Below are 14998 nucleotides of genomic sequence, written 5' to 3'. Positions count from 1 at the left end.
AACAGCTTGACGTCAAATGCTCCGAACGGCGCGGTAGGGTCTAAGTCAGTAAGAATAGCACATTAGGTTTTTGAAATAAAACTTTTTAATAGCAGGAAAATGCACTGTAGATACCTCAGAATATGCATTTTGTTGGCTTTCAATACCCCGCGCTAGCGCTCCCCAGACCCCATTGCTTGTAATGGCAGGGAATCTACATATTTATGGAAACAGCTTGACGGCAAATGCGCCAAACGGCGCGGGAGGGTCTAAGTCAGTAAGAATAGCACATTAGGTTTTTGAAATAAAACTTTTTAGCAGGAAAATGCTCTGTAGATACCTTAGAATATGCATTTTGTTGGCTTTCAATATCAGAAATAGTGCTTGGCGGCGGGGCTTCGCCCCGCGCTGGGGGAGCTCCAAGCGCTCCCCCAGACCCTCTTGCTAGTGTTAGCGGGGAATCTACAATTTTTCCACTAACTCATGGAAGAACCTATTCTAGGGCACAATAAACGTCTTCCGAAAGAATGAAGGGTCAGAATGCAATAAAGATTATTTACACACACACACACACACACATAAATACATTTTTAAAAAAATTCGCGGGGGGGGGGGGGGGTCGGGGGGGGAAGAAAAAAAAATCCCCCCCCCAAACCCCCCCCCCCCCCGAAAAAAAATCCTGGCTACGCCCATGATATATATATATATATATACACCCACACACAGATACATTTCATTGAATTAATTTTTGAACGTTTTAGTGTCCGCCTTGATTTCCTACACTTTTTTTTTTGCTAAACCAGTACTCCTTCTTGAGTCTGGCATTTCTCTGGACCTCTCTTTTGACATAAGTGTAACGTTCTCGGATTTGGGGACCATTGATGAACATGGCAGATATGTGGCTTGTACTATGAAAATTTATGACGCAAACAGCCTCATTCTCTCGCCCCTTGCCAGCTAATCCGGTGGCAGAACAGGGTCCAGACAACTGGAGTCTGTTTGGGTTGCAGTGTATGACCAGTGTGCTCTACATGTCCCACAGTGCTCCAAAATGTTCCCGGCATTTGCAAGGTGACGCCTGATGGCCCTGGTAGTCCAATTCGACTTGAGCGTCATGCAGCCGCAACTAGACTTCACATGCTGGGTGGTTGACAGAGACCAGAGTTTCACCAGATACTAGCCCTGGCTAACCCTCACCTGGTTTGGCCCGTCAGTCGAGACCGACTGGCCGTTGCCGCATGCTGACAACTGCTTGGAGCCATAGGTGAGAATTGAGCTCTGAGTTAGTACCTAGGTGAATGAACTGCTCAAGGAGCCCGACTGCCCAGATGACAGAGGTACTCATCATCTTACAGAACCGCGGTTTGCGCGCTGGATTGTCGTTTGGATTTATCGATGGTCCCGGGTTCAAACACTGTCCACTTCCATCCCCCGCTGCGGGAGGTTTGGACTAGGAAGTAAACTATCTTCAACTCTGAAAGAACATTCGAAACATGTAAAACATTTTACAAACAAAACACCTTAGATACATAAATACAAACACACACACACACACATATATATATATATATTCAGATAAAAGAAAAAAAGCACAGAAAAAATGCAGGGTATCAGATACCAAGAAAAGAAGACAAAAGACTTTGTACTTCCATAAGTCAACACTCTGGTTGGCAAAGTGTACACCTTAGAAACATTAGGATCTATTTTTTCACTATAAACAAGCCCATTCCTAAAATATTAGGGTCTGTCAGTAGTTGAGGGGGGGGGGGGCGTTTGCATCTACAGCCCAATCGAGTACCGACCAATCGCTCCTATTGTATACTTATTATTGATTGAATTTGAGATTAAAGTGCAGTTCGACATACTATACCAATGGGTTCAAATATCAATAAGTGTTTTTATTAAATTTGATTGATAAGTTTGTTTATTAATTTTGTTCACAAACTGTCCTTTCTGCACGCCAATTTGACCGCTCTACCCGAAGAGTTAGGGGTGAAGGGGGAATAAATCTAATCGCTCCTCCCCCACACCCCACCGCATTAGCCTAAATACTACAGGGGTGGGTGGGGCGATATAAACATTGCTAAAAATATAAATATTTAGTATATATTTATAAGATAAGAAAATAACTTAGCAAAAAATATTCGAGCAGCGGGAGGCGAGCGATCGCCCCAAGCACTCACCCGCCCTCAGCCAGGATTCGCCAGTGATTCAATGCGAATATGAAGTTTTGAAAGGATTTTCGTGCTTTTATCAAAGTAGTTTCTAGGGCAAGTATTTCAAGCCTTAGCGTAGGGCTTTGGGTGGAAACGTTCGTTAGAGGAGACGATTAGCCCGATAGATAAACAAAAAGAAATCTTTGTTGGGTTGACTAGGGATCAGGTCCATTGCAGTGGCGGGGATGGAAGAAAGCCCAAATACGTATTTCACTATACACTCGCCGTTCATTTATGGTCATTAATATTTTAACGAGCTTCTATGTTTCGAAAATATTTATACAATATATTTTTATTTTGTGAGAACAAAGTATGTTTTTAGCTTAAACTTTCCTGTTGATATTAATTAAATAGTAAATAATACTAAAAAAAATACATCATTTAAAATTAATAAAAATAAAACGTTATGATTTCCCCATTTTTTTTTCATAGGGAGCAAGAGGCCCCATGAGTTATATCGCTTTAATAAGAGAAAGCCAAAGAGTTTGTTAGCAGGACTTATTACATAAAGTTTGTATTTACCAAATGACCGTAAAAAAATGAATTTCACACTCTCTTTCTTTAATCAGAGGCACAATACTTTCCTAAAACAATGAAAACTGGAGCACAAATAAAATCTGAAGTAGTTTATACGAAACACAACACATTGAACACAACATTGTTGCACTTCTTATCTGCAAACACATACACACTACTAGGATGGGGCTTGAAGGAAGTTAAGATTAATTTTTCAAGTCCATTGATTCTGTCTGAGTGTGCCACTGGAATGGGGATGGGATCAATAGATTTGAGATAAAATAGACTTTCGTTAAGAGTCGAGTTTCTACTTCTTTAAGTAAGACCTACTTTCATGGCGTGAAGTTTAAGCGTTAAAATTAGTTTTTCTTATTTTAAAGAAATAAATACTAAATCTATCAATATTGTCGTTGCAGAAGTTAATGCCCCTTTCGCAAGAGAAAGCAATAAGAAAATGTGTTTTTAAAGCAAAAGGAATGAGGTTAAAAGCGTTCCTTGATTATATTTCTACCAATAATCTATTGTATGCAGGACTGTAAACTCAAATATAAATAAAAAATACATTTTAAAAAAATTAAAAAGAAAAAAAAGCTTATTTGAAGTGTAATTGTATCAATTAGTTTGGATCAGTGATGTAATTAAATTTGTAATACATCTAGAGTGATCTAGACCAATCTGTGTGATTAACAATATTTTTACCGATTGCTTATAACTAGCGCTTTGAGCTTTCTCACTAGGCAACGATCCTCTCACTTTCTCACTACGCTATGATCCTCTCACTTTCTCACTACGCTATGATCCTCTCACTTTCTCACTACGCTATGATCCTCTCACTTTCTCACTACGCTATGATCCTCTCACTTTCTCACTACGCTATGATCCTATCACTTTCTCACTACGCTATGATCCTATCACTTGTCTGGAGCGGTTGGGAAAATGGGGATGGGGACCGTTTGATTGTCTAAGAGCTGAGCCGAAGGCTCTTCGAGCTCTAGGTTTGAAAAAAACAAACCTGCTTGAACAGGGAAAAAAACAAAACCTGTTTGAACAACCGTTCTGTCAGGAAGAGATCCGAGTCAATGCCTAAGTAAAGCATTGCTATTTCCGCATGGGCTAGAATGCATGGCCGAAGGCCGAGTATACCAGGAACCTCCGCCATTTTCCTATGTTGTACCAAGCTTAGCCGTGCAGGACTCGCATGGATTATCGACAGGACCGTAGGAGCTCTCTTTCAACTCCGCTCCGTGCAATAGGACCATTCTCGCGTTTCCTTGGACACCCCCACGGGAGTGTTGTTTTGCTATTCATTTAGCCTAACCACTTCCTCTAATGGTCGTTTCCACACGAGCGCCACGTTGAGGCAGAATAGCGAGCTCGCGATGGGGATGGGGAAGAAAGGGAGATCTAGGTGAAGTTTATAGCGACGAATCGTTATAGAAGGCCTGAAAACTGACCTGCAACGTCACAATCTGTGGGCAGATTAGACAAATAGCTCGCTGCTACGTCACAGATCAGTACGACTCGATTTTACCGTAATTAGTTTTTAAAAGCATTTACAAAAAAAAAAAGGTGGGCAACGACCTGAATTCCAACTCTTGGCGCATGTCCTTGGGTCGACCTGCTAACCACTCTGCTAATGAGGAACTTATATTTAGAGCGGCGACCTATAAAGTCAAGTACACTTTCTTTCCTTATTCGAGACACCAAACAAAGTAATTAATTACCAATAGTTAACTAATTGGTTAATTTTTAAATTGATTCTTGCGTTGTCAGGTCAAAGAAATCATTGTGCGAAGTTTCAACTTGATCCGAGATTGTGGGAGAAATAACGTGGACACATTTTGTACCAGACAAAGTGAGTTGAAATAAGCTTTGTAAAAAAAAAATTGTCTAGCGACTAGAGTAGATTTAAAGTAAATCACGATATGCGGTTGACTTTGTGAAGTATGATGTGCTGAGTTTCAACTTTGTTGGTTATGTTGAGTTTCAACTTTGTTGGTTATGCAGAGTTTCAACTTTGTTGTTTATGCTGAGTTTCAACTTGGGAGTAGAAAATATAGAACAATCATATTTCTTAGAAACACCCAACAGTCTTAATTCCTATCATCTTAACTATAAAAACATAGCATAATAAAGTGTTCTTATGTTGCTTTATATCATTACCTATGTAAATCTTTCTTCGCAAAAAACAACGAGTTACAGAATATTTTCAGAGCGAAAGATTATACGCCCTCCGTTTAGATTTGTATTTCTTATCGAAAGAAAAACCTGAAAGTTAAAAAAAAACTGTAACATGTAATCAGCGGTAACATGTGCTAGTGACGGAAGATTTATCTCCCATTCCATTTTTTGTTTAAATAACCACTTCACATGAATCAGGCAGCAGTTGTTTACCAAAATCTTCATCAGTAATTCCTAAACTATGGACCGCGGACCATGTAAGGCAATGTGTGTGTGTGTCCCATTTTTTAAATTGTAGGTTCCTTGGCAAGATTTCTGTGGAGACCCCTACCCTCTTCAAGCCAGTAGCACTGCATTTAATAATATTTGAATATCTTAAAATAATGTCTTATCAGTGAAGAAAAAGGTAGAAAAGTCTAGTTGAGTGGTTAGTCCAATGTCCATTTTTTTCTTTTTAAATAAATATGCATATTTTGTTTACCATGTTAAGACTATCTACATTTAAATTCAAGATTTAGATTCAAGTATAGTGATATTTTCTTGTAGATAATCTACATTATATTAGTCTTTTGTGATTGAGTTATCCGATCATCTCCAAATTCAGTGTATCTTGTAAAAAGATTATGTTGAAACCAATTTGAAGTTTAGCTACAGTATCAATTAATTTTTTCAGTCTCCGAAACAAGAAGAGAGAATGACGTCATCATCTCAAGAGTTGTTCCGGAAACAAAAATCATTTTGGTGCATTGCTTTTAAACTGCTAGGTAATTTGTCAGCGGCTCTTCAAGGGACAAGCTGATATTGAGTTTATACCCTCTGTCCGTCCGTCTCTTTATAATTGAAAAACTAGAAACAGTATGAAAATTCCGATGGCGCATTGCCAGAATGGACCTAAATCACCAATTGTAAACAAACAACCTTTTGTCACGTGGTTCTCTAATTCTTCAATACCAATTACGCAATCCATAAAGGCTGTCACGTGATACGTTATTTTTATTGTGTTATCAATATTGTTTGTTTAAAATTGGTGAATGAGGTCCATTGTGCTGGGCTAATGATCAAGTCCAGTTTGAAAATTTTGAAAGTGATTCTTTTGTGGGATTTTTAAATAAAGTGTGTTAACTATTTTTAATACACATACAGTATTTGTAAGAGGAAGAAATACAGCTGTACAGTGGTATGGTGTATATTGTAAGGAAACAAACTGATTTGTCCAGCCACACATGCTTACCACATCTCCAAGTTATAAAACTACACCCAAACTAAAACATGCAAAAAGAGAACAACAAAATATGAAGCAGTTGTGTGCGCATGAGGGGGGAGGGAAGGGAGTAGATCCCTATATGTAAACATTGGACATGTGTCGAGGTATTTACAACACTCACGTGTACAACATAGGCCTTACAATCCTCTACCTCACGTAAATTGGGCAAGCGATCGCCTAGTCTCGTGTGACTTAGGCTGCCGCGTGCGAGACAAAAACAAACAGAGGGTTTGTTACATAGAAGGCATAAATCCTATTGATTGCAAACCCGATGCTCGTTAGATCTACTTGTCCCGCAATGATACTGGAGTCTTTTGAAATATTTATACTCAGAGTTAGACATGAATGTTGCCCAGATCAATACAGGAAAGGCAAGCTGGGTTTTGGTGATTAGTAAGTAAAAAATAAAAGGAAAGTTTCCCTTTCAGACCTTGTGATCTATAGGGCAGATGATGTAAAGGTCATCTGTTAATGTGGCCTACGGTTAACGAGGGTGTCATATGGCCAGCACAACGACCAACTGTCTTTACTTTTCATCATCTAATGTCAGGTACCCATTAGAGCTGGGTGGACTCAGAGGCGCCCAAAGATCCCGAAATTAAAAATCCCAGTCTTCACCTGAATTCCCGGTTAGGAAGCCAAGCGCCCGATTTAGGTAATTAGAGACAATGTAAACCTATCACAGTCTTTTTCTATATGGGATCCAAGTGCCTTAAAGCACTTGTGGTAGGGGCGATCGAATTTTAGTATAGAATTCACACAATTTGTATACGAATTTACTACTTATGTTATTAATAATATATACTAATTATTTATATTTCAACCTATTTTTAGATTATTTCGCCCCCCCTCTCTAACATGTTGGCCGATTTGGTGGGGTCGGGAGGGGGCGATGGCATCAATCCTGCCCCCCCCCCCCCTAAACTTTTGACTGGGGGGGGTGGGCGTCCAATTTATTTGTAGAAATCACAGCTTGCTAGCAGAATCCATTAAATATCTATATGAATTTGTTATTGATATTTTAACAGATCTTTATATTATGTCGTTCCCCTGTAGGCCGATTGGGGGGGGAGGGGGCGAGTACCTCTACTGCCCTTTCCTCCTAAATCCTGTGAGTGGGGGGGCGGTCCTATTTTTATGGAGAAATTATAGTTTGTGAACAATATAAGTTGCATTAATATATACATTTTATATTATGTCGTTCCCCTTCTGGTATCTTGGCCGATTCGGTGGGGTAAGAAGGGTGGGGGGGGGCGATTGCACGTACTGCCCTCCCCGCTGTAGCCCTCTGAGTGGGGGGAAGGGCGGTCCTATGTTTATGGAGAAATCATAGTTTGTGAACAAAATTAGTTGATTATCTATATAATATAAACTACGTATTGATATGTGAAACCATTGTAAATTATGTCGTACCACACTCTAATCTAAAATTTTATGATTAGTAATATAAAATGAAAAAGGGTTGTACCAGGTGGGAGGGGCGATACACGCAATCGCGTTTCCCCCATCGGACAAACCAATACTTTTTCTTTTTGTATTATAGTTAAGAAATTACAAAATAAAAAACAAATCTGTCACTAATATAATTGATATATGTTATAAATTAGATTCTTATATCGAGTCGCCCCACCCCTGTTCTTTAATGCCAAATGCAATCATTAGAAGAAATTATAACAAGGAGCGAGAATTAATCGTTTTCACTCTACCGCCCCTCCCATTTCCAGACAGAGTTTATGTAATTTCACATGAATTTATCATAATTATTTTAAAAAAGACTTTGCATTGGAAAAGTTGGAATTCAAACGAAATTTTTTAGTATAAGAATCACGATTGGGATGAGTTCTAAGCCCAAATAATCTTTTTCTAGTCGCCTTTTCTCAACCTTTACTCAATCTGATATTTTTCTAGTTAAATAAATTTGGGACTATAACTTACAATTTATACTGTAATTTTATTGAATATTATTTATCGTATGTTGTTTTTTTTTCGGCGGCGATTTGCAAAGCCTTAATCTAAATATGTGGGGTTTATGTCGGTTTTATTTGCAATGCACCAAGGGCCTATAAATTCATATTAGAATATATTTCAAGTGAAAACGCTTTTGGCGTCGGGGTTAGGGATATGCTTAGCGCTCCCCCAGACCAACAAGCTTGCAAGAGAAAGGCCTCAACATGACTGTTTTTTTTTTAGCCGAAGGTTGAGAAATACTGCTTTTTTAAAATTCTCATATATATACATCATCCTGATGTTCTTTCTGAAAATATTGAAACCTGCTTTTTTACTTGCCTGGGTGAACCACTTCGGGGGCCGATTTTGAGTTTGTGTTTCCACACATATTTTTTGTAACCTTGTTAGATTTTACTTTTGAAAAAAAATGACTAGACGTTTCTGAGCATGCATGCCACACAGTGAGCGTTTTGCAATGATACATTTCTCACAGAGATAAAAAAATCGAACTATTTAAAACACCACACGAACGAACACTACAGTGACCACAGTAAAACTCTTGTTTCGTTTCGTTGACTAGATCTCATTTTTTTGCAAATCTTATCGAAATAGAAAGGCAGACATACTTTTTATATAATAATTTTTAAACAATGAAGTAACGTAGACACGATTTTATTATGTTAGTCAAACGGAATAGAGATATTTAACATCCAACTCAAAGTCACCTCAAACTTAGCTTAGTAAATTGAAGTAAAACATTTTCAACGATAGAAGAGAAAGTGATCGAGGTACTGTCACAATTCGTCAATTTCAAATCTATAATTAATGAATAGAAACGACAAACCGAATACAAGGAAAGGCGTTTAAGTAGTGTTAGGCACTTAGTTTATATTATTAGTTAGTTAGAGACGCACCATAGAAGACGTATATTGAACGGGACTAGTGACACTTGGGATATTTTGGGTTAGAGACTGGAAAATCAGTTAGCGATAGGATTCTCTAGAGTAAAGAGATGTTTATTTGACAGACTCTGACTGTGGCCTTTTCTTGGATTAAACATTATATTTATTGTTCGGCAGTGTTGAACACATCTTTTCACTAGTTCAATAGATATTTGTTGTTCTGTGCTGTTGGTCAACTATATTGAATACTCCCGAAAAAGAAACTCAAACACTGCTGAGTAATTGTCTTCATTTGACAACCATTTACAGTTGACTTCAATACAGAATAAACATCTATCACAGTAGTCTTCTTTTATATCATTCAATATAATTTTTAAAAATCCAACGGGGTGGGGGGGAGTGTACAAAACTAGAACAGATTCATCAATGTGTCTTGTGTTAAGTCAAACTTTAAGTCCATGTAAAGGTTTATCTTGCTAGACTTTTCAACCAACAGAGACAAGAAGATAAGAAAACTAGTTACAAGTTAAACCTTCGGTGATAAACATGAACTGGATTAGACAAAGGTTTCAGTACAATGTTTACAAAGTTTCCCGATCAATTCGTTCCCACATAATCTCGATTTATAGTTTGAACTGATATGGAGCTAGTGTAATTAAAGTTTGACACTGTTGAGATCTCTAGTGACTATTTCAAACTACAAAATGAAGCCAATTTTTTGATGCCTTTTGTTGTAGCTGAATAGCTGTTTTAGTATAGGCTCCTAGTTAACTGCAGGAAACATTGTTACATTTTAAATTTAAAAAAAAAATAAAAAAGTATGTTCTTTCCACAACTGGTTGAGTTGAGATTGTAAACTATTTTTTTTTAGCTTTTTATTTTGAGATATTACTACTACATAAAAATGTATTGATAATTTGATATACATTCTATTTATCAATTAGGAAGGACTCGAACCAAAATATTTTATTTTTTATCAAAGAAAGTGATTATTTGTTTTGTCAGAATAGTTATATAATTATCTTCCTCTCTTATAAAAAAGACGATACTAACGTCCTACGAATTTCAAAACTTAATTGTTATACGTCCATTTTGTTTTACAGAAACAATGGAACAAAATTAGTGGGAGGTGGCTTGTCATCCATATTTTGTAATTATTTGAAATGATATACTAATAAGTATCTAGATACATAATTCTCTAATTCGTCAAAGCATGCGGGACACCACGATGAAAAATTCATGGAAAGATAACTCTTTTATTTCTGCAAGTGGGACTAGAGTTACCCCACGTCACTTTCGCTGTGACAGAGAGCGAGGCTCAGAAAAAAAAAAGAGGGGGAGGGCGTATGCTAAGTGCATTTTAAAAAGACAACTTTAATGAGCTTGTGTTTAGAAACTAACTTAAAAGATGATAACTTTAATTCCCACATATTCCCCCCCCCCCCAGCCGCTACGCTGGCAGAAAATCGATGGAAGAGACAAATGCACATCCACTAGGCAACTTGGAAACGTATTAATTATGAACGCATCGGGAGTCATGAAAGGTCATGAAAGGTCATTTAAAATTCGCCCCTCACCAGTGACTTCGGTTTTCTTAGAATCCCATAGTAAGCTTAATCAATTCTCTGCTTAAATAATAACGAGAATGTTATACGTCCAGCACAAAGACCATTCACATTAACTCTGTACTCTCTTAAACTAATTCCCTTTTATAGGTTTCAGCTGGAGTAGGGTCTAGAAAATGTAAAAAATACTTATCATCAGAAACAAAAAATTTCAAACAGTATAGAAAATTCCCCTTCCAAAAAAATGATGACCTTTAACATTTGTGAGCTAATGACATAGGACTCTGAATATAGAATCTATCAAGAAAAGTGAACGGATCTTTACATTTCTGTGGAACATGATAATAAGCCAACATATTTGTTTTGTAAAGAAGGTGTGGCTGTTTTAAAAAGAACAACATATAATCGGCATTAATAAATAATTGAAGCCTTAATCCGACGCGTAAAAAAAAAACTAACTTCAAATAATTAACGTTATTAATGCACGGGTTTCTAATAAAAATATATTTAGGTCAATTTCATTTCCTTTCTGTATTTTTTCATTGATTTGGCCCGCGACATGAGTGTCAGAAATTAAAATGGCCCTCAGGTCAAATTAGGTTTTGGGCATCACTGCATTTAAGAATTAAATGTATGTCATTGAAAGAGATTCTATTCAAGGCAAAAGACAGAAATGGAGAAAGATGGACGAAAGATCATGTGTGGTACCCCAGGTTCAACAGACTAAGGGATATGCGAAAGTGAACCAAAAAAAATAATAAAAGAAATAAACTAAGTATTTTATCAATTTGGTTTAGCCAAAGAGTTTAACAAATTTGATTGAAAAAAACAAAACCCTCATCGCCCCCTAGAGACCTGGAGTGTTATAAGGCAAAAAGCAAAAAAAAAAGGAATATTCTGAAGCAAAGAAAAACTCGAGGCAATCTAGACAAACTTTAGTGAGTGTCAACTAGTCAAGCCAAGGGCCCTTCTGAATCTGGACCAGAAGGAAGGATTTAGGGCTAGACAAGAAATATAAGCTCTTCACTGACCAATTTATCCAAAGGTCTCCCATCAACTAGACATCCGTTTATTGTGGGGTTACAACTATTTTAGCCAAGCAGGATGCTCCCTTCACGGTGAGGTCAGAGGCCCATCCTCATAAAGGGTTCCTTCTTACACCTACAATGTACAGCCACTAACCTTGATAAAAGCTGTACAAAGCCCAATTTTTGTCCATATATTCACGATTGGATATGCTCATTTCTTTCATTTTTTTGTTTGTATTTTAAGTCATACCTGTAAGCAAATACATAATGTCATAATCTCTTTGACACTAAAGCAGAGTTGTGTGCCCCTACGAGTTCTCCTCAAAAACTAAAATATCTACACGGACACAAATAACAATCTGGACTAACAAAGAAGTCTCCAAAGCAGAAGATACATCAAGATGTAGATGGTGTTTATTGAAGGATGTAACTCTTGTATGTCGTTTCTTATTGTTGTCTGTTTCTAAACTGTCTAGAAGTGTATCAGTTATTGAGATTTATGGTTTATTGACTATATAGTAAGACTAGGTTAAACCGAGTACATCGATCAGAAATGAAATCCTAGTCTCCAATAATCTACATCAAAACCTAGATCTATGTTATTTAGGGTCTAGGTTTATGGTTATGACTTACGGTTAAGTCCTCACAGAAGTAGTCTCCTCTTGTCTTGGTGTGATAACAACATATCCCAGTGTGTCTGTGTGTGCTAATTTCAAAAGAAAAGAAAGACTAGTGGCAAGCAACGAGTCAAAATCAAGCCACACTGTGTACCTAATCAGAAAATCAACACGGACTACTATTTATTAAGTCCGGAACGGTTGTTGATGACCGAAGTTTTATGACACGGTTACACATCCGCGCACCCACACACAAACACACAGGCCATCGCGACATCAGATACAATGTCGGTAGTGTTTCTCAAGCTCGCACGCAATCATTGTCTGACTTTATGTGTCTCATGGAGTTACTTTATGACTTACCGCCCCTTGTACTTGTTAAGCAAACGCGACACTTCTGTAGTCTTGAGTATTTAATATAATTTTAAATAATTGTTAAAAAAAATCTTTTCCAATACCTCTATTCAGTTCGTTACTTCGTGGATACTTCAGAAACCTGGGTGGATGGAAACTTTTGGCTCGAACGATTTTGCTAGAAATTGAAAGTTGATGTATGTTGTTGAGCAAAGAATTACTAGCTCGTTGGCCACACGGGGAAAACTCTAGTTTTGACCGTTATAATTTTTCAAAGTAAAAAAGAAAAAAAAGAAATCAAGTTCTATTTGACTAGAGAACGAGAACATATTGATCTTGAACTTTACGACTCCTTGAAGAGTTAAATAAATTAATGTTCAGGAAAATTTAGCCCATCAAGATCTAATGGCCAATTCTTGGAATATTATAAACAGTAGTAGATCTATCATGGGCGTAGCCAGAATTTTTTTTCGGGGGGGGGGGGTTTTGGATCCCCCCCCCCCCGCGAAATTTTTTTTTATATGTATTTATGTGTGTGTGCCTACAAAATCTTTATTACATTCTGACCCTTCATTCTTTCGGAAGGCGATTAATGTGCCCTAGTATAGGTTCTTCCATGAGTTAGTGGAAAAATTGTAGATTCCCCGCCAATACTAGCAATGGGGTCTGGGGGAGCGCCAGGAGCTCCCCAGCGCGGGGCGAAACCCCGCCGCCAAGCACTATTTCTGGTATTGAAAGCCAACAAAATGCATATTCTGAGGTATCTACAGTGAATTTTCCTGCTATTAAAAATTTCTATTTTAAAATCCTAATGTGCTATTCTTACTGACTTAGACCCTCCCGCGCCGTTCGGCGCATTTGCCGTCAAGCTGTTTCCATAAAAATCTGTCACTGGTAATGTCTGAAGCCTCTTCCCACCTGCCATGAGGACCTCCATGAATGAGTGGCATCAAGTTGTACTAGGAAATCATTGCAACTCTTCTTGTGCGTAATTCATTTTGTCGGAGAACATGTCCCGCAAACCTCATGCGTCGTTCTCTCACAATCTTACTAAGGGATCGACTACCAGTTCGGCATAGGATTTCCTTGATTTAGACCCGATCTCTATAACTGACTCCTAAAATCTGTCTTAGCCATCTTTGTTGAGCCACATTTAATGTTTTTCAATTTCGGCAGATGACTATTCACTGCAGTTTATTAATGGAGCCCTGTCACTGGTAAAAATGTGTAACCTCTCGCTCTTGGAATTAAGTGACTGTAGTTTGCTTTAGATTTTATATCGAAAAGAGAAGTTTTATCGTCAAAATAATCTGTTGGGGGTTTTCCACCTCAAAACAATCTGGAGGGGTTTTTAACTTTAAAAAAAAGCCATCTGTAGAAGAGGGGTTTAAACTCAAAACCCCCGATTGGATTGGCTACGCTCAAATGATTTGAGTGTTTAATTTGCTTTTTTTTTTATATTGAAGAGGTATTTTTAACATCAAACCCTCTGAATGGGGGTTTAAACCCCTTTTGGCAACGCTCATAGCATTTTGAGTGCGTAATTTGCTTTTTTTCTTACACTGAAAATGTATTTTTTAGCCTCAAACCCCCCTGGCGGGGGGTTTAAACTCAAAACTCCTTCATAGACTTAAGAGTGAGTAATTTGCTTTTATTTATATTGAGAGGTACTTTTTAGCTTCAAACTCCACTGGAAGGGAGTTTAAACTCAAAACCCCTTTGATTACACACATAACATTTTGAGTGTATAATTTGCTTTGTTTTTAATATTAAAAAGGTATTTTTTACCTTCGAACCCCGCTGAAGTGGGATTTAAACTCAAAACTGAGTCAAAACCCATTTAGCTACGCTAATAACATTTTGAGTGCGTAATTATTTTTTTTTATGTTGAAGAGGGGGTTTACCGTAAATTGTAGAGGGGGTTTTAAAATCAAAATCTTTCTTAACTGTGCTCATGGAATTAAGGGATTTTCGTTTACATTTTTTTTTGTTTTGTTGTATAGAAGAGGGGGAGTTAACTGCAAAAACCCCAGGTAGGGGTTTAAAACTCAAAACCCCTCTGGTAGGGGTCTTAAAACTCGAACCCCTCTGGTAGGGGTTTTAAACTCGAACCCCCCCCTTGGAAGGGGTTTTTAAAGCTCGAGCCCCCCTGGTAGGGGTTTTAAACTCAAAACCCCCTGGTAGGGGGTTTTAGACTCAAAACCCCTTTGGTTGTGCTGGGGCAAGTGATGGTTTAGTATTAAAATCTCACCTAAAATAAACAAAATCAAAGCAAAAAATCAATCACTAAATTCCGATTCCCCCCCCCCCCCCCGCTGGGGGGGATTTCATTTCGGGGGGGGGTTTGAACCCCCAAAACCCCCCCTGGCTACGCCCATGAGATCTATACCAGTGGTCTTCAACCTTTTTTGGCCTACCGCCCCCATTTC

At 37.9% G+C, this 14998-nt stretch overlaps 1 protein-coding gene across 6 annotated transcripts in view; it reads right to left on the bottom strand.

Moving 5' to 3' along the window:
- LOC106056450 (cadherin-23-like) overlaps positions 1 to 12491 on the bottom strand; it is a 64399-nt gene extending 51908 nt beyond the window's left edge. For 4 of the 6 annotated variants that reach the window (XM_013213199.2, XM_013213201.2, XM_013213210.2 and 1 more), the window contains exon 1: positions 12232 to 12491. The gene's annotated coding sequence lies outside the window, so the exon portion shown is untranslated. Of the gene's footprint in view, positions 1 to 2717; positions 2833 to 12231 lie in introns of those variants that run through there. The other 2 variants (XM_013213202.2, XM_013213203.2) reach the window with 1 other exon arrangement.
- Between the last annotated feature and the right edge of the window lie 2507 nt (positions 12492 to 14998).

Source organism: Biomphalaria glabrata, chromosome 6 (assembly GCF_947242115.1).
Source record: "Biomphalaria glabrata chromosome 6, xgBioGlab47.1, whole genome shotgun sequence".
In the NCBI taxonomy this organism is placed as follows: domain Eukaryota; kingdom Metazoa; phylum Mollusca; class Gastropoda; family Planorbidae; genus Biomphalaria; species Biomphalaria glabrata.
The sequence above is the reverse complement of the archived record's forward strand: the minus strand, read 5'-3'. Positions and strand labels throughout refer to the sequence as shown.